The sequence below is a fragment of the Xenopus laevis genome, chromosome 4S (genome assembly GCF_017654675.1).
Source record: "Xenopus laevis strain J_2021 chromosome 4S, Xenopus_laevis_v10.1, whole genome shotgun sequence".
Lineage (NCBI taxonomy): Eukaryota > Metazoa > Chordata > Amphibia > Anura > Pipidae > Xenopus > Xenopus laevis.
Genome location: NC_054378.1, coordinates 132,198,213 through 132,218,955, shown reverse-complemented (window position 1 = coordinate 132,218,955; position 20,743 = coordinate 132,198,213). Strand labels below are relative to the sequence as shown.

The 20,743-nt window shown below is 44.6% G+C and overlaps 1 protein-coding gene across 7 annotated transcripts in view; it reads right to left on the bottom strand.

The window, feature by feature from the left end:
* Window positions 1–6,085, bottom strand: part of raf1.S (Raf-1 proto-oncogene, serine/threonine kinase S homeolog) — a 43,790-nt gene extending 37,705 nt beyond the window's left edge. For 2 of the 7 annotated variants that reach the window (XM_041591221.1, XM_041591220.1), the window contains exon 1: window positions 5,835–6,081. The gene's annotated coding sequence lies outside the window, so the exon portion shown is untranslated. 7 annotated transcript variants of the gene reach the window in all.
* Window positions 6,086–20,743: the final 14,658 nt, after the last annotated feature.

The following is a 20,743-nucleotide window of genomic DNA, read 5'->3' as shown; positions in this document are numbered from 1 at the left end:
AGTCACACTCCCTTCCCAGAGACTATTATCCACTGTTACTATAGGCACCATCTCTCCCTACTATACCTGCTATCCCACAGTCACACTCCCTTCCCAGAGACTATTATCCACTGTTACTATAGACACATCTATCCCTACTATACCTGCTATCCCACAGTCACACTCCCTTCCCAGAGACTATTATCCACTGTTACTATAGGCACCATCTCTCCCTACTATACCTGCTATCCCACAGTCACACTCCCTTCCCAGAGACTATTATCCACTGTTACTATAGACACCATCTCTCCCTACTATACCTGTTATCCCACAGTCACACTCCCTTCCCAGAGACTATTATCCACTGTTACTATAGACACATCTCTCCCTACTATACCTGCTATCCCACAGTCACACTCCCTTCCCAGAGACTATTATCCACTGTTACTATAGACACATCTCTCCCTACTATACCTGCTATCCCACAGTCACACTCCCTTCCCAGAGACTATTATCCCACTGTTACTATAGGCACCATCTCTCCCTACTATACCTGCTATCCCACAGTCACACTCCCTTCCCAGAGACTATTATCCACTGTTACTATAGACACATCTCTCCCTACTATACCTGCTATCCCACAGTCACACTCCCTTCCCAGAGACTATTATCCACTGTTACTATAGGCACCATCTCTCCCTACTATACCTGCTATCCCACAGTCACACTCCCTTCCCAGAGACTATTATCCACTGTTACTATAGACACCATCTCTCCCTACTATACCTGCTATCCCACAGTCACACTCCCTTCCCAGAGACTATTATCCACTGTTACTATAGATACCATCTCTCCCTACTATACCTGTTATCCCACAGTCACACTCCCTTCCCAGAGACTATTATCCACTGTTACTATAGACACATCTCTCCCTACTATACCTGCTATCCCACAGTCACACTCCCTTCCCAGAGACTATTATCCACTGTTACTATAGACACATCTCTCCCTACTATACCTGCTATCCCACAGTCACACTCCCTTCCCAGAGACTATTATCCCACTGTTACTATAGGCACCATCTCTCCCTACTATACCTGCTATCCCACAGTCACACTCCCTTCCCAGAGACTATTATCCACTGTTACTATAGGCACCATCTCTCCCTACTATACCTGCTATCCCACAGTCACACTCCCTTCCCAGAGACTATTATCCCACTGTTACTATAGACATCATCTCTCCCTACTATCCCTGCTATCCCACAGTCACACTCCCTTCCCAGAGACTATTATCCACTGTTACTATAGGCACATCTCTCCCTACTATACCTGCTATCCCACAGTCACACTCCCTTCCCAGAGACTATTATCCACTGTTACTATAGGCACCATCTCTCCCTACTATACCTGCTATCCCACAGTCACACTCCCTTCCCAGAGACTATTATCCCACTGTTACTATAGACATCATCTCTCCCTACTATACCTGCTATCCCACAGTCACACTCCCTTCCCAGAGACTATTATCCACTGTTACTATAGGCACCATCTCTCCCTACTATACCTGCTATCCCACAGTCACACTCCCTTCCCAGAGACTATTATCCACTGTTACTATAGGCACCATCTCTCCCTACTATACCTGCTATCCCACAGTCACACTCCCTTCCCAGAGACTATTATCCCACTGTTACTATAGACATCATCTCTCCCTACTATACCTGCTATCCCACAGTCACACTCCCTTCCCAGAGACTATTATCCACTGTTACTATAGGCACATCTCTCCCTACTATACCTGCTATCCCACAGTCACACTCCCTTCCCAGAGACTATTATCCACTGTTACTATAGACACATCTCTCCCTACTATACCTGCTATCCCACAGTCACACTCCCTTCCCAGAGACTATTATCCCACTGTTACTATAGGCACCATCTCTCCCTACTATACCTGCTATCCCACAGTCATACTCCCTTCCCAGAGACTATTATCCACTGTTACTATAGACACCATCTCTCCCTACTATACCTGCTATCCCACAGTCACACTCCCTTCCCAGAGACTATTATCCACTGTTACTATAGGCACCATCTCTCCCTACTATACCTGTTATCCCACAGTCACACTCCCTTCCCAGAGACTATTATCCCACTGTAACTATAGACATCATCTCTCCCTACTATACCTGCTATCCCACAGTCACACTCCCTTCCCAGAGACTATTATCCCACTGTTACTATAGACACATCTCTCCCTACTATACCTGCTATCCCACAGTCACACTCCCTTCCCAGAGACTATTATCCACTGTTACTATAGGCACATCTCTCCCTACTATACCTGCTATCCCACAGTCACACTCCCTTCCCAGAGACTATTATCCACTGTTACTATAGGCACCATCTCTCCCTACTATACCTGCTATCCCACAGTCACACTCCCTTCCCAGAGACTATTATCCCACTGTTACTATAGACATCATCTCTCCCTACTATACCTGCTATCCCACAGTCACACTCCCTTCCCAGAGACTATTATCCACTGTTACTATAGGCACCATCTCTCCCTACTATACCTGCTATCCCACAGTCACACTCCCTTCCCAGAGACTATTATCCACTGTTACTATAGGCACCATCTCTCCCTACTATACCTGCTATCCCACAGTCACACTCCCTTCCCAGAGACTATTATCCACTGTTACTATAGACACCATCTCTCCCTACTATACCTGTTATCCCACAGCCACACTCCCTTCCCAGAGACTATTATCCCACTGTTACTATAGGCACCATCTCTCCCTACTATACCTGCTATCCCACAGTCACACTCCCTTCCCAGAGACTATTATCCACTGTTACTATAGGCACCATCTCTCCCTACTATACCTGTTATCCCACAGTCACACTCCCTTCCCAGAGACTATTATCCCACTGTTACTATAGACATCATCTCTCCCTACTATACCTGCTATCCCACAGTCACACTCCCTTCCCAGAGACTATTATCCCACTGTTACTATAGACACATCTCTCCCTACTATACCTGCTATCCCACAGTCACACTCCCTTCCCAGAGACTATTATCCACTGTTACTATAGGCACATCTCTCCCTACTATACCTGCTATCCCACAGTCACACTCCCTTCCCAGAGACTATTATCCACTGTTACTATAGGCACCATCTCTCCCTACTATACCTGCTATCCCACAGTCACACTCCCTTCCCAGAGACTATTATCCCACTGTTACTATAGACATCATCTCTCCCTACTATACCTGCTATCCCACAGTCACACTCCCTTCCCAGAGACTATTATCCACTGTTACTATAGGCACCATCTCTCCCTACTATACCTGCTATCCCACAGTCACACTCCCTTCCCAGAGACTATTATCCACTGTTACTATAGGCACCATCTCTCCCTACTATACCTGCTATCCCACAGTCACACTCCCTTCCCAGAGACTATTATCCACTGTTACTATAGACACCATCTCTCCCTACTATACCTGTTATCCCACAGCCACACTCCCTTCCCAGAGACTATTATCCCACTGTTACTATAGGCACCATCTCTCCCTACTATACCTGCTATCCCACAGTCACACTCCCTTCCCAGAGACTATTATCCACTGTTACTATAGGCACCATCTCTCCCTACTATAACTGCTATCCCACAGTCATACTCCCTTCCCAGAGACTATTATCCACTGTTACTATAGACACCATCTCTCCCTACTATACCTGCTATCCCACAGTCACACTCCCTTCCCAGAGACTATTATCCACTGTTACTATAGGCACCATCTCTCCCTACTATACCTGTTATCCCACAGTCACACTCCCTTCCCAGAGACTATTATCCCACTGTTACTATAGACACATCTCTCCCTACTATACCTGCTATCCCACAGTCACACTCTCTTCCCAGAGACTATTATCCCACTGCTACTATAAGTACTGCATCTGTTTCTGGAGCCAAGGCAGGCCCTTGTATTTCAAGTACACAGAAGCCTATAAAGCCCACTAAATAGTGAATGTGTAAGGTAACTAACATCTGCCCCTTGGTCATGTCAGAGTCCACAGATTGATAGTTCATGGGCCCAGGAAACTGGTAGCCTTAATGGAGTCCCCAGAACAAACTGTGAGCATGAGACCCAAGATCTTCTAGATCCCCCAATGCTCTGATGCAAATATTTAGCAGAAGCAGAGACAGTTGCATGTTGTACAGACCCCCCAGTCACATACAAACACATAGGAGAGTCTATACAGGGAGCACACATATAATATACTATAATAATATACTATACTAATATACTATAATGTTGCTCTAGACATCAGATTTATCCCGTTATTCTGTCCTGCCTGTGGCTCAGAGGGCACTGGGTACAGTTACAGGGTGAGGGACATTTCCCAGCAGAGTAAGAACTAAAAATGTCAGAAATACAATTTGTGGTTTGGCCTAAACGTAATACTTTGTATCTGATGTAAGTGGTAGAAGCCAATAGCAAGTGCTACTCCAGGTTAGGCCTTACCCCCAACACAAGCAGAAAGGCAACGTGAGGGACACCTGAGAGGGATTATGGGAGGAGGTTACGGATTGGGAAAGACGTTGGTAATAATGAGGGGCAGGTGAGGGGTAAAGCTGGGGGTAAACAAGAGGGAAGACTTGGGAATAAGAGGGGACAGGGAAGGGCCCAAGGTTGGCAGGACAGGGGGGGTCTATGACAGGACAGGTAACAATGGAGGGTCAGTGAGGAGAAGGAGACACAAGTGAAGCAGGTGAGGGGCCCTGGGGTCGGTGAAGAGAATCAGAGGCAGGTGAGGGGCCCTGGGGTCGGTGAGGAGAATGAGACACAGGTGAGGGGGTCGGTGAGGAGAATGAGACACAGGTGAGGGGGTCGGTGAGGAGAATGAGAAGCCGGTGAGGGGCCCTGGGGTCGGTGAGGAGAATGAGAAACCGGTGAGGGGCCCTGGGGTCGGTGAGGAAAAGGAGACACAGGTGAGGGGCCCTGGGGTCGGTGAGGAGAATGAGACACAGGTGAGGGGGTCAGTGAGGAGAATGAGAAGCAGGTGAGGGGCCCTGGGGTCGGTGAGAAGCAGACACAGGTGAGGGGCCCTGGGGTCGGTGAGGAGAAGGAGACACAGGTGAGGGGCCCTGGGGTCGGTGAGGAGAAGGAGACACAGGTGAGGGGCCCTGGGGTCGGTGAGGAGAAGGAGACACAGGTGAGGGGCCCTGGGGTCGGTGAGGAGAATGAGAAGCAGGTGAGGGGCCCTGGGGTCGGTGAGGAGAATGAGAAGCAGGTGAGGGGCCCTGGGGTCGGTGAGGAGAATGAGAAGCAGGTGAGGGGCCCTGGGGTCGGTGAGGAGGAGACACAGGTGAGGGGCCCTGGGGTCGGTGAGGAGGAGACACAGGTGAGGGGCCCTGGGGTCGGTGAGAAGCAGACACAGGTGAGGGGCCCTGGGGTCGGTGAGGAAAAGGAGACACAGGTGAGGGGCCCTGGGGTCGGTGAGAAGCAGACACAGGTGAGGGGCCCTGGGGTCGGTGAGGAGAAGGAGACACAGGTGAGGGGCCGTAGGGTCGGTGAAGAGAATCAAAGGCAGGTGAGGGGCCCTGGGGTCGGTGAGGAGAAGGAGACACAGGTGAGGGGCCGTAGGGTCGGTGAAGAGAATCAAAGGCAGATGAGGGGCCCTGGGGTCGGTGAGAATGAGACACAGGTGAGGGGCCCTGGGGTCAGTGAGGAGAAGGAGACACAAGTGAAGCAGGTGAGAGTCGGATACAGCAGGTGAGTAGGAAGAGACAGGCGCCATCTTGCGGTTCGGAGGGACAGAACAAGCGAGTTACCTGCTGGCAATGGAACATACGGGTCCCGGGGAGTGAGAGGAGATCCCGGTCCAGACAACGTCGGGTGCCAATAAATCCCAGTCAGGCCCAGAGTTTCTCTCCGCTCCTTGTCCCCCGCCGCCCGCCTCACACTAACCCGCAACCCGGTAGGAGGAGCCAGGCCAGTCCATTAGCAGCTGTTGCTCCTCAGTCTCCCCCCACCCGCCACCTCCTGTGGTACCGCCCTTCGCTACGTCTTTACCACAGGCAACAACAAACCCGCCCCTCGCTCTGATTGGTTGCGCCTCTCCTCTCCTATTGGCTGTAAGCTTCTTCTAGCGCCGCCCGCAAACCCTCTGGCCCCGGTGTTATTAGAAGTGAGTGACGCGCGTGTCAGGAATAAGGAATTTGTGGGACCCTCACTCCCTCCAGTCTTACTGTGTGTCACGTGCCCTCGGGCTCCTCCTTCATTCTTGTCTTGTTAATAAAGGGGAGGAGTCACCTGTTACAGACTGGCTACTTCTGAGCAGCTTTGCCATTGGTCTTCATTATTTATATTTTATATCCTTCTTCATTCATTTGTCTCCTTCTGACTCTTTCCAGCTTTCAAATGGGGGTCACTGACCCCATCTAAAAACAAATACTCTGTAAGGCTATAAATTTATTGTTACTTTTTATTATTCCTCTTTCTATTCAGGCCTCTCCTATTCATATTCCAGTCTCTTATTCACATCAGTGCATGGTTGCTAGGGGAATTTGGACCCTAGCAACCAGATGGCTGAAATTACAAACTGGAGAGCTGCTGAATAAAAAGCTAAATAAAAAGAAAAACCACAAATAATAAAAATTGAAAACCAAATGCAAATTGTCTCAGAATATCCCTCTCTACGTCATACTAACAGTTAATTTAAAGGGGAACAACCCATTTAATATAAAAGAATCAGGAAAGCAGAGACAAGTCAGATTGAAATAATGAAAGGCAGGACCCCCAGTCTCATGGGGAGGCTCCTATAGAGGGTCTGGCAGCGGCCTCTCATTATTAGGGTCGGGCAGGTGCATTAGGAAGAATGTCAGCGCTGTCCTTCCTGAAGAGCCTTATATGCTGCCAGTCTTTGCACTTATAGTAGAGGAGGGGTCGCTGACCCCCTTCTCCAAATGGAGAAGCAAAAGAGTAGGCACTGCCTTTAATTATTAAAATGATTGGTTTCTGCTTAAAGAGGATGTTCACCTCCCAAACACTTGTTTCAGTTTAGAAACTAGAACTGTTGGTGTGAGTGTGAGTGTGAGTGAGGCAGCTGAGTGATCCAGGGGCAAGTTGCAATTGGCTGATCCATTAGTTGGTCCATTTCTCAGTAGGATCTATTATGTCAAGTCTAACAGCTGCCTGTAATGACACTCACAGGGATTCTGCTCAGCAGGGACAAACACATGGATCAACGCATGGATCAGTTACCGGGTCGCCGACCCTCCTCCCACAGCTGCTTCACAAATACATAAGAAGGGGAAACATGAAACTTTTCACTTCAATATTAGAAAAACAGTCACAAATAGAAAGTGATTGGGAAAAGTCTTTATTTCTGGGGCAGTGAAACCAACTGAACTGAAGCCAATGTTGGAAGGGGAACATCTGCTTTAATAAAAGTGTTTCTTTATAAAGGTCCTGCCTTTTTTGTGTACTTGAAAATAGTTGTTCCCCTTTAAATTAACTGTTAGTATGATGTAGAGAGGGGTATTCTGAGACAATTTGCAATTGGTTTTCATTTTTTATTATTTGTGGTTTTTGACTTATTTAGCTTTTTATTCAGCAGCTCTCCAGTTTGTAATTTCAGCCATCTGGTTGCTATGGTCCAAATCCCCCTAGCAACCATGCACTGATGTGAATAAGAGACAGGAATATGAATAGGAGAGGATTAAATAGAAAGATGAGGAATAAAAAGTAGCAATAACAATACATTTGTAGCCTTACAGAGCATTTTTTTACATGGGGTCAGTGACCCCCATTTGAACGCTGGAAAGTGTTAGCAAATCATTCAAAAACGATAGAAAAGAAAAAATAAAGCCTAATTGAAAAGTTGCTGAGCAGTGATGGGTGACTCTGACCTGTTTTGCAAAAAGGCGAAATATTTGCCAACTGCATTGAAGTCTATGGGTGACAAAATTTTTTTGATGCACAACAATTTTTTTTTTACTCATTGGAGTCAATGGGCATCTTTTTCATGGTAAAACCTGTCGAAAAATTTCCCACATCACTATTGTTTAGAAGTAGCTGTTCTATAATATACTAACGTTATCTTAAAGGGGTTGTTCACCTTTGAGTTAACTGTTAGTAGGATGTAGAGAGGGATATTCTGAGACAATTTGTAATTGGTTTTTATTTTTTATTATTTGTGGTTTTTGAGTTATTTAGCTTTTTATTCAGCAGCTCTCCAGTTTGCAACTTAACCAACCTGATAGCAACCATATGTAGGGACCCATAGGGTTAATATGCTCCTATCGCTTTAAATCACTACCCTTCCTCTTTTTCCCTAGTTGCTGGGCAAAAGCCCATGGGGCAAATTCACAAACCTTCGTAAATTTGCCAGCGACGGCTTCGCTCACATCGCAACACTTCGCCAGGCGTAGATTCGCCAGGACAACGGTCATTCTCTAACGGTCATTCTATAAAATCCGAAGTTGCTTCCAGGGTGCCGAACTCTGGCGAAATTGCGCTAGCGTTGGCTAATTTGCATATGGCGGGCAGTTAAAGTTGAATGGACGTATATGTTGCAGCAAATACATTACATTACAGTCCAGGGAACCTTAATAAAATGAGTTGCCCAGTGTATAGTTTATGTGCCACATGTAAGGAAATATATGGGGGAGCCCGGGTACCCAAAAAAAGTTTTTCGGACTTTTGTAGCCTTTCACCCTGAAAAAACTAAAAGTCCCCAGCGTTTTTTGGGACTTAGAAAAGTTTTCAACTAAAAATGGAAGAAGATCTATTGATTCCATTGCACTCCGCCTGGTCTGAGGTGGCGAAAGCAAGTCTGGCGGAACAGGTAACGTTCAGTAAAATGCGCATCTTAGTGAATCTGCAAAGTCGCCTGCAAAGTAGCGCTAGAGTCTATCTCCTTCGCTAGTGAAGTTACGCCAGTGACTTTTAGTAAATCAGCGAAGTAACAAAATGACGTCACACTGGTGAATTTTCGCCAGCATTAGTCACTTCGCCCTTTAGTAAATTTGCCCCCATGTATGTAGTTTATTTCAGCTATCCAGTTATTGGCCAAGAGGTGTAATGACCACTTCAATATTGTGTTGGGGAAGGGGCGGATCTTCCTGTTTGGCTGCTGGTGTCCTTACCTACTGGATGTTCCTATTGAGTCTGGGTACAACAAGGCCCAGTAAAGCCACCGCCCTAAAGGGATCTGAACCTCTAGTGTAGACGTCGGGGACAAGGGAACCCCATGAATGAGGTTAGTTATTGACAGGTTCCATCTGTTATAGACTCTCTTGGAGAGTGAGATAGAGAGGACAGATAGAAGAGCAGCTTTGTGCTCCATCCAGGATCAGTAGCAGGAGAAACTTCCCAAGGCTCATACATTGTCTTTAGTGAAGGGACCACAGCGGATAGGGATCAGGATTAGACTCCTTCTCCCTGACCCCTCTACTGGGTGGGATCCGGACCACTTCACGGTATATCTGCCTGGGATTCCTGATTACTGCCTGACTACAATGCCTTATGGGAGTCACATTCCTCATCCAACCTATTGTAGCCAATGTGATGTTACATCTGCCTATACCTAAACCTGAGGTCATTGTTCTTGTAATAATAAACAACCGTTCTTTTGTTCACCATAAGAACCCCCTGGCGTCCATCTTTTTCCTATTTCACATGTACAGTAGCCTGAGAGTTGTAGTTGCGCTACACCCTTATATTAATCTTCCACTTAGTGAAGGCACTGATCCTGAAGTGTTAGAGTCACATGTAACCCATGCTCCAATCACTAGCTGGACATTAACTCCTTGTGGCCTGTATAGCCCAAGTTAGTGTTACAGATATTTAAATAAGAGACTGGAATATGAATAGGAGAGGACTGAATAGAAAGATGAGGAATAAAAAGTAACAATAACAATACATTTGTAGCCTTACAGAGTATTTGTTTTTTAGATGGGGTCAGTGACCCCCGTTTGAAAACTTGAAAGAGTCAGAAGAAGAAGGCGAGTCTATGGAGGGAAAACACTTCCTTCGCTTCTGCTCCCTCCATAGACGTTCTTGTTCTGCCCTACGCTGAGTTCCATTGCCGTGGGAGGGAGATTCAGTATTCTGTCGGGGGAAAGGTTTGTGGTACCGGAGAGAGCACTGAAATCCCGGAGCATCATGGCCGCATTACTCGGAGACGCGTAACCATGGCAACCAACTCGTTTAAGAAGCTTAAGAGGAATTTCAATCCACTGAAAGCCTCTCATGAAGTCGTTAAGCGACGAAACGCGTTAGGCACAGCAACTGACATCACAACTCAGCGCCCAGGAAGGAGCAAGTGGAGAAGCGCGTGAAGGAAACGTGAACCGCAAATCACTGAGGATCCAAGAAACTGGGACAATAGAGAGAGAGATGTTTTGCCTGTTTTAATCCACTTAAATGTGAGTGTAACCAATTGGTTTTTACTTTTAGAAAACTAAAGAAGTTTTGACACTTAAACTTCCCTTAGCAAGAAGGAGCAACTAAACGTTTTGCAACCTACAAAGTCTGATAAGCACAAAATAATCTGAAGTACCTTTTTTAAACAAACGCACGTGGTGGAGTATAAAGAGTTAATTGCACTAAAGGTTAAGTAAAACCATATGGTGTTGTGGTACTACAACTCTCTCACTAAGTACTACACTATATTATACTTTTTTCTCTTTTTCTTCATATTTTCCCCTGAGCTTTGATTAGCGCTGACCTATTTGAATTTTGGATTGCTGTTGTTTTACTCGAGGAGAAACGAGGCTGCCGGGTCGGAAAATAAGGGGATATTTCAGAAACTTTGGTCACACAAAAAATATTTTTATTTTTTGGTTCACAATAATCTCCCAAACTATGATACTGCCGACCCCTTGTGTCCCAGATATTGGGATAAGGTTGTTATGGGCACAACTTGCCTTTCCCCAAACACAACGTCTGTTTCTCTGTTTATATGATACAAAGGCATGTGATGAATATTAGTTGTGGCACTTGTATATTCTAATGAACAGTTCTGCCCCCATGTGATCTTCTCTCTGATCAGAGGATGGAAAATAAAGGCAGTATGTACTAATTCTGGGGGGGGGGGGGCTATAGGGTCTGGAGGCTGCAGGGAATAGAGGCTTTGAGGCATCCACAAAAGTGATTTTGTGAAGATAATGAGCGATTCATTGGTGGGGAGGAAAGGAGATCTCACCATCAGCATAGGAAGGGGTTCTTTACTGTAAGGGCAGTCAGGTTATGGGATTCCCTACCAAGAGAGGGGAATAAGTGATTCATTGGTGGGGAGGAAAGGAGATCTCACCATCAGCATAGGAAGGGGTTCTTTACTGTAAGGGCAGTCAGGTTATGGGATTCCCTACCAAGAGAGGGGGAATGAGTGATTCATTGGTGGGGAGGAAAGGAGATCTCACCATCAGCATAGGAAGGGGTTCTTTACTGTAAGGGCAGTCAGGTTATGGGATTCCCTACCAAGAGAGGGGAATGAGTGATTCATTGGTGGGGAGGAAAGGAGATCTCACCATCAGCATAGGAAGGGGTTCTTTACTGTAAGGACAGTCAGGTTATGGGATTCCCTACCAAGAGAGGGGGAATGAGTGATTCATTGGTGGGGAGGAAAGGAGATCTCACCATCAGCATAGGAAGGGGTTCTTTACTGTAAGGGCAGTCAGGTTATGGGATTCCCTACCAAGAGAGGGGAATGAGTGATTCATTGGTGGGGAGGAAAGGAGATCTCACCATCAGCATAGGAAGGGGTTCTTTACTGTAAGGACAGTCAGGTTATGGGATTCCCTACCAAGAGAGGGGGAATGAGTGATTCATTGGTGGGGAGGAAAGGAGATCTCACCATCAGCATAGGAAGGGGTTCTTTACTGTAAGGACAGTCGGGTTATGGGGTTCCCTACCAAGAGAGGGGAATGAGTGATTCATTGGTGGGGAGGAAAGGAGATCTCACCATCAGCATAGGAAGGGGTTCTTTACTGTAAGGACAGTCAGGTTATGGGATTCCCTACCAAGAGAGGGGGAATGAGTGATTCATTGGTGGGGAGGAAAGGAGATCTCACCATCAGCATAGGAAGGGGTTCTTTACTGTAAGGGCAGTCAGGTTATGGGATTCCCTACCAAGAGAGGGGAATGAGTGATTCATTGGTGGGGAGGAAAGGAGATCTCACCATCAGCATAGGAAGGGGTTCTTTACTGTAAGGACAGTCAGGTTATGGGATTCCCTACCAAGAGAGGGGGAATGAGTGATTCATTGGGGGGAGGAGATTTCACCATCAGCATAGGAAGGGGTTCTTTACTGTAAGGACAGTCAGGTTATGGGATTCCCTACCAAGAGAGGGGGAATGAGTGATTCATTGGTGGGGAGGAAAGGAGATCTCACCATCAGCATAGGAAGGGGTTCTTTACTGTAAGGACAGTCAGGTTATGGGATTCCCTACCAAGAGAGGGGGAATGAGTGATTCATTGGTGGGGAGGAAAGGAGATCTCACCATCAGTATAGGAAGGGGTTCTTTACTGTAAGGGCAGTCAGGTTATGGGATTCCCTACCAAGAGAGGGGAATGAGTGATTCATTGGTGGGGAGGAAAGGAGATCTCACCATCAGCATAGGAAGGGGTTCTTTACTGTAAGGGCAGTCAGGTTATGGGATTCCCTACCAAGAGAGGGGGAATGAGTGATTCATTGGGGGGAGGAGATTTCACCATCAGCATAGGAAGGGGTTCTTTACTGTAAGGACAGTCAGGTTATGGGATTCCCTACCAAGAGAGGGTGAATGAGTGATTCATTGGTGGGGAGGAAAGGAGATCTCACCATCAGCATAGGAAGGGGTTCTTTACTGTAAGGGCAGTCAGGTTATGAGATTCCCTACCAAGAGAGGGGAATGAGTGATTCATTGGTGGGGAGGAAAGGAGATCTCACCATCAGCATAGGAAGGGGTTCTTTACTGTAAGGACAGTCAGGTTATGGGATTCCCTACCAAGAGAGGGGGAATGAGTGATTCATTGGGGGGAGGAGATTTCACCATCAGCATAGGAAGGGGTTCTTTACTGTAAGGACAGTCAGGTTATGGGATTCCCTACCAAGAGAGGGGGAATGAGTGATTCATTGGTGGGGAGGAAAGGAGATCTCACCATCAGCATAGGAAGGGGTTCTTTACTGTAAGGACAGTCAGGTTATGGGATTCCCTACCAAGAGAGGGGAATTAGTGATTTATTGGTGGGGAGGAAAGGAGATCTCACCATCAGCATAGGAAGGGGTTCTTTACTGTAAGGACAGTCAGGTTATGGGATTCCCTACCAAGAGAGGGGGAATGAGTGATTCATTGGTGGGGAGGAAAGGAGATCTCACCATCAGTATAGGAAGGGGTTCTTTACTGTAAGGGCAGTCAGGTTATGGGATTCCCTACCAAGAGAGGGGAATTAGTGATTTATTGGTGGGGAGGAAAGGAGATCTCACCATCAGCATAGGAAGGGGTTCTTTACTGTAAGGACAGTCAGGTTATGGGATTCCCTACCAAGAGAGGGGGAATGAGTGATTCATTGGTGGGGAGGAATGGAGATCTCACCATCAGTATAGGAAGGGGTTCTTTACTGTAAGGACAGTCAGGTTATGGGATTCCCTACCAAGAGAGGGGAATTAGTGATTTATTGGTGGGGAGGAAAGGAGATCTCACCATCAGCATAGGAAGGGGTTCTTTACTGTAAGGACAGTCAGGTTATGGGATTCCCTACCAAGAGAGGGGAATTAGTGATTTATTGGTGGGGAGGAAAGGAGATCTCACCATCAGCATAGGAAGGGGTTCTTTACTGTAAGGACAGTCAGGTTATGGGATTCCCTACCAAGAGAGGGGAATTAGTGATTTATTGGTGGGGAGGAAAGGAGATCTCACCATCAGCATAGGAAGGGGTTCTTTACTGTAAGGGCAGTCAGGTTATGGGATTCCCTACCAAGAGAGGGGGAATGATTGATTCATTGGTGGGGAGGAAAGGAGATCTCACCATCAGCATAGGAAGGGGTTCTTTACTGTAAGGGCAGTCAGGTTATGGGATTCCCTACCAAGAGAGGGGGAATGAGTGATTCATTGGGGGGGAGGAGATTTCACCATCAGCATAGGAAGGGGTTCTTTACTGTAAGGACAGTCAGGTTATGGGATTCCCTACCAAGAGAGGGGGAATGAGTGATTCATTGGTGGGGAGGAAAGGAGATCTCACCATCAGCATAGGAAGGGGTTCTTTACTGTAAGGGCAGTCAGGTTATGAGATTCCCTACCAAGAGAGGGGAATGAGTGATTCATTGGTGGGGAGGAAAGGAGATCTCACCATCAGCATAGGAAGGGGTTCTTTACTGTAAGGGCAGTCAGGTTATGGGATTCCCTACCAAGAGAGGGGGAATGAGTGATTCATTGGTGGGGAGGAATGGAGATCTCACCATCAGTATAGGAAGGGGTTCTTTACTGTAAGGACAGTCAGGTTATGGGATTCCCTACCAAGAGAGGGGAATTAGTGATTTATTGGTGGGGAGGAAAGGAGATCTCACCATCAGCATAGGAAGGGGTTCTTTACTGTAAGGACAGTCAGGTTATGGGATTCCCTACCAAGAGAGGGGGAATGAGTGATTCATTGGTGGGGAGGAATGGAGATCTCACCATCAGTATAGGAAGGGGTTCTTTACTGTAAGGACAGTCAGGTTATGGGATTCCCTACCAAGAGAGGGGAATTAGTGATTTATTGGTGGGGAGGAAAGGAGATCTCACCATCAGCATAGGAAGGGGTTCTTTACTGTAAGGACAGTCAGGTTATGGGATTCCCTACCAAGAGAGGGGAATTAGTGATTTATTGGTGGGGAGGAAAGGAGATCTCACCATCAGCATAGGAAGGGGTTCTTTACTGTAAGGACAGTCAGGTTATGGGATTCCCTACCAAGAGAGGGGAATTAGTGATTTATTGGTGGGGAGGAAAGGAGATCTCACCATCAGCATAGGAAGGGGTTCTTTACTGTAAGGGCAGTCAGGTTATGGGATTCCCTACCAAGAGAGGGGGAATGATTGATTCATTGGTGGGGAGGAAAGGAGATCTCACCATCAGCATAGGAAGGGGTTCTTTACTGTAAGGGCAGTCAGGTTATGGGATTCCCTACCAAGAGAGGGGGAATGATTGATTCATTGGTGGGGAGGAAAGGAGATCTCACCATCAGCATAGGAAGGGGTTCTTTACTGTAAGGACAGTCAGGTTATGGGATTCCCTACCAAGAGAGGGGAATGATTGATTCATTGGTGGGGAGGAAAGGAGATCTCACCATCAGCATGAAATTTTCATAATGAAATTATTCGCTACTTGGTGTTCCTGATGAGATTGTTTAGAGGTACACCTCACCTCTATATTTTGAAAGGCACTTTGTCAATCATTTAAGATAAAATTTTCCTTTTCCACTACTTTTCACCCTGAGGCTAATGATCAGACTGAAAGGACCAATCAGACTTTAGAACAATATTTGCTTTGTTTTTCTTCGTTCCTTTAAGATGACTGGCGTAAGCTTCTTCCACTGTACATGTCTCAACCAAACAAACTCTTTGCCATACTCAAGTTTTACCTCATCTTCCTGAAGAAATCGTCTTGTCTCTGAGAATCTTCAAAAGATTCCACAAATAATGATTCTGGCCCAAGAAAATGATAAATCCTTAGTGATAGGAGAAGGAGGAGAAACCCTGAGTTTTGGGTTGGGGATCAAGTGTGGTTGTCCACTCGGCACATCAAGCTGTCATGTCCTTCCTAAAAGTTGGGACAGAAGTTTCTTGGTCTGTTTCCCATCATGAAGCAAGTCAACGATGTTGCTTTTCAAGTTGGAATGACCTGCCTCCTTTAAGATCCAGCCTGTATTTCACGTTGCTTCACTTAAACTTGGTTTCAAGAATTCATTTGTTGGTTGAACTTCCTCTCCTCCAGCTCCAGTGACAGTTCAGGGAATTGAGGAATTTGAAGTTGGTGCAATTTTGGATTCCAGGTATAGGAGGGGTCAGCTCTGATATCTGGTCCATTAGAAGGGTTCTCCACCAGACAAAGGTTGGAACCTGCATGTAATGTCCATGCTCCTCAGCACGGCCAAGGGACTTTCTCAAGGCTCGTCCTATGAAGCCAAGACCCGTCCTGAGGTTGCATTATCCACGCTGGTCCAGGCTGCCTGCGCATGTGCAACAATTCTCTTCCAACCCGGGCGTTAACTTCCCAGTGAGAGGCATAGGGGTGGCTATTACTCGATGGACTGGCTACTGAAGCAGAAGTGCTTAGAATACAGTCTCATCAATTTTTTTAAAGGTTGACTTATCCTTTAAGGCAATGGCTTTTTGCTGCTCTTGGCTACTTGTGGGCTGTTGAGTTTCCTGACTTGCTCCACAGCTTGTGCCCCCCCTGCCCACCAGCGAATTAGTGATTCCCCTTCTCTCACTGAATTTATTTCTCTCCAATGAACAACCTCGTGTCATGTGTCCGATGAAATGGTTTGTGGCAACTCCTTTGTATGGTTGCCACCAAGGGGCTACAATAGGTACTGCAACCAGGGGCCAGCTCACAAAGGGGTGCAGTTTTAGCATAACTGGGGTAAATTGGGGACCTGGCTGTGTGATGTATTTTTCATTTTTATTAAACATTCTCTTTACTTTCTGGCAGCAGGTGGGCTGATATTTGGGGCCCGGGGGGGACCTTGCTAATCTAGCAGTATGGTGCCCTATGATAACTCATGGCAGTCCTACCTAGGGTTGCCACCTTTTCTGCAAAAAAATACCGGCCTTCCTATATTCTTGCCGTTTTTCCTATTAATAACATTGGCATCAAGCAACCCTAGTCCAACCCCTCAGATTCATCCCATAGAACCTATTGGGGCAAATACATACAGAACCCTGAAGGTTCTACTGACACAGCTCTTGGATCTGGGTTATTCAGCTGCACTGGGTTAGGGGACTTGTAGTTCTTCTAAGTAGAATCAATTATCTCTGTACTTTCTCTTTTTCATTACTGTCCCCCCTTATATATTTATATATAGAGATCATATCCCCTTATATATTTATATATAGTGATCATATCCCCCTTATATATTTATATATAGTGATCATATCCCCCTTATATATTTATATATAGTGATCATATCCCCTTATATATTTATATATAGTGATCATATCCCCTTATATATTTATATATAGTGATCATATCCCCTTATATATTTATATATAGTGATCATATCCCCTTATATATTTATATATAGTGATCATATCCCCTTATATATTTATATATAGAGATCATATCCCCCTTATATATTTATATATAGTGATCATATCCCCGTATATATTTATATATAGTAATCATATCCCCTTATATATTTATATATAGTGATCATATCCCCTTATATATTTATATATAGTGATCATATCCCCCTTATATATTTATATATAGTGATCATATCCCCTTATATATTTATATATATAGTGATCATATCCCCCTTATATATTTATATATAGTGATCTTATCCCCTTATATATTTATATATAGTGATCATATCCCCTTATATATTTATATATAGTGATCATATCCCCTTATATATTTATATATAGTGATCATGTCCCCTTATATATTTATATATAGTGATCATATCCCCCTTATATATTTATATATAGTGATCATATCCCCTTATATATTTATATATGGTGATCATATCCCCCTTATATATTTATATATAGTGATCATATCCCCTTATATATTTATATATAGTGATCATATCCCCTTATATATTTATATATAGTGATCATATCCCCCTTATATATTTATATATAGTGATCATATCCCCCTTATATATTTATATATAGTGATCATATCCCCCTTATATATTTATATATAGTGATCATATCCCCTTATATATTTATATATAGTGATCATATCCCCTTATATATTTATATATAGTGGATCATATCCCCTTATATATTTATATATAGTGATCATATCCCCTTATATATTTATATATAGTGATCATATCCCCTTATATATTTATATATAGTGATCATATCCCCTTATATATTTATATATAGTGATCATATCCCCCTTATATATTTATATATAGTGATCATATCCCCCTTATATATTTATATATAGTGATCATATCCCCCTTATATATTTATATATATAGTGATCATATCCCCTTATATATTTATATATAGTGATCATATCCCCTTATATATTTATATATAGTGATCATATCCCCTTATATATTTATATATAGTGATCATATTCCCCTTATATATTTATATATAGTGATCATATCCCCTTATATATTTATATATAGTGATCATATCCCCTTATATATTTATATATAGTGATCATATCCCCCTTATATATTTATATATAGTGATCATATCCCCCTTATATATTTATATATAGTGATCATATCCCCCAATTTTTGGAGTCTTTTAATGATATTATTAACTGTAGGTGATGGAATCCCCAATCTCCCCACTCAGTTTTATTTTGCCCCTCGCCCTCAACTTTTTGGAAACGTTGCGGCATCAAATGCAAAAAAAAAATTCCCAAAAAACAATACAATTTCTCTGTTTCAGCATCTGGTCTGTTGACTTTGTACTATTTGCCATTAAATATCGGGCTTCACTGATTTGCAAATCATCCCATTCTCTTCTTATTCTAATCAGTCTCTCACATTTTGTGGAAAGGAGTTGTAATAGATTGTAAGCTCTGCTGGGCAGGTCCTCTTTGCATCCTATACTTGCTGATATTTGTGTGTAATGTGTATGCTGAGTGTATGTAGCCATCTATTGTACAGCGCTGCAGAATATGTTGGTACTATGCAAATACATGATATTAGTAATAATAATAATAAAAGCTTTGGAGATAGGCCACTAGATGGCACCAGCTTACTATGCTTCTACTGTGTATTTTTCATCGTAAAATCCAAAATGTGGATTTTGCCTTTATTTTCTGGCTCTCTGCCATTGGGTTGCTAGGGTGAGTGTTCCTGACAACCACTCATCAGATGGATAGTAAGGTTAGATCCATCTGGCTTGTTTCTACTTACCTTTATAAATGCAGTAGCTACAGGCAGGGAGCATAGAAACCAAAAAGCTATTCAAATTGAAAAATTGACCAACTGCAAATTATTGAGCCTTTTTTAGCTATTGTCCCCAGAAATGCTACTGTGGGAGGCACCGGTCCTTATCTAGGATCAGGAAAATAACACAAAACAACTAATGTCTATCACTTTGCCACTTTCCCCATTTTTAGCAGCAGGAAAGTCGTGATGTTTCCCCGGGGGCCGAGGCGTCGGTGCAGGACAAGAGGCCACATACCATGGCGATGTCTCATTGTGTTCATGGCGGATTCTTGGGAACATTCCGGGGCAGAACGGTCCAACTGGCATGAAATGTTTGTATAAAGGTTTGTGCTTATGGACTGGACACCACAACAATAGGCGGATAAAGAAACAGGACACTGGCCACTGAAGCTTGCAATCTAGAGGTCAGGGCAGCAAGCAGGGGAAATTGAGCAAAGTTGTGATTCTTCCCTCACAATACATTATATAACATCCGGCACCATGAATTGACACAAAGTTCCCAACAGTTATAGCATAAGGTGGGAGTTTCTTGCTGATACATACTGGTTGTCCTGACACCTTACTGGTCTGCTCTGTCCCATTTTACTGGTATTCTCTAAGCTTTTATAGGTCTTCCTGAAGTCTTACTGGACTTCTGACACCTTATTGGTCTTCCTGGTGCCTTCCTGGACTATGTAGCAACTACTTCTCTGCCCTGGCCCCATATTGGCCTGTCTGAAATCATACTAGTCTTTGATAGCCTCTTATTGACCTGTCTGTTAATTCTATGGGTCTTTGATGGCCTCTTATTGACCTGTCTGACATTCTACTGGTCTTTGATGGCCTCTTATTGGCCTGTCTGACATTCTACTGGTCTTTGATGGCCTCTTATTGGCCTGTCTGACATTCTACTGGTCTTTGATGGCCTCTTATTGACCTGTCTGACATTCTACTGGTCTTTGATGGCCTCTTATTGGCCTGTCTGACATTCTACTGGTCTTTGATGGCCTCTTATTGGCCTGTCTGACATTCTACTGATCTTTAATGGCCTCGTATTGCCCTGTCTGACATTCTACTGGTCTTTGATAGTCTCCTATTGACCTGTCTGACATTCTACTGGTCCTTTATGGCCTCTTATTGGCCTGTCTGACATTCAACTGGTCTTCACTGGCCTCTTATGGCCTGTCTGAGCCCTACTGGTCTTTGCTTGCCTCTTATTGTCTTGCCTGACATCCTACTGGTCTTTGCTGTCCCTTTGCTGGCCTCTTATTGGCCTGTCTTACACCATACTGGTATTTGCTGGCCTCTTATTGGCCTTTCTGAAACTCTACAGGTCTTTCCTGGCCCCTTATTGGCCTATCTGACATTCTACTGGTCTTTGCTGGCCTCTTATTGGCCTATCTGACATTCTACTGGTCTTTGCTGGCCTCTTATTGGCCTATCTGACATTCTACTGGTCTTTGCTGGCCTCTTATTGGCCTATCTGACATTCTACTGGTCTTTGCTGGCCTCTTATTGGCCTGTCTGACACTCTACTAGTCTTCCAACAATTATATAATATATAATATAATACAATTATTGTGAAATAAAGAAATTTAAAGGGATTTTATGATGTCATTTTTATTTCTAAATGACACTGTT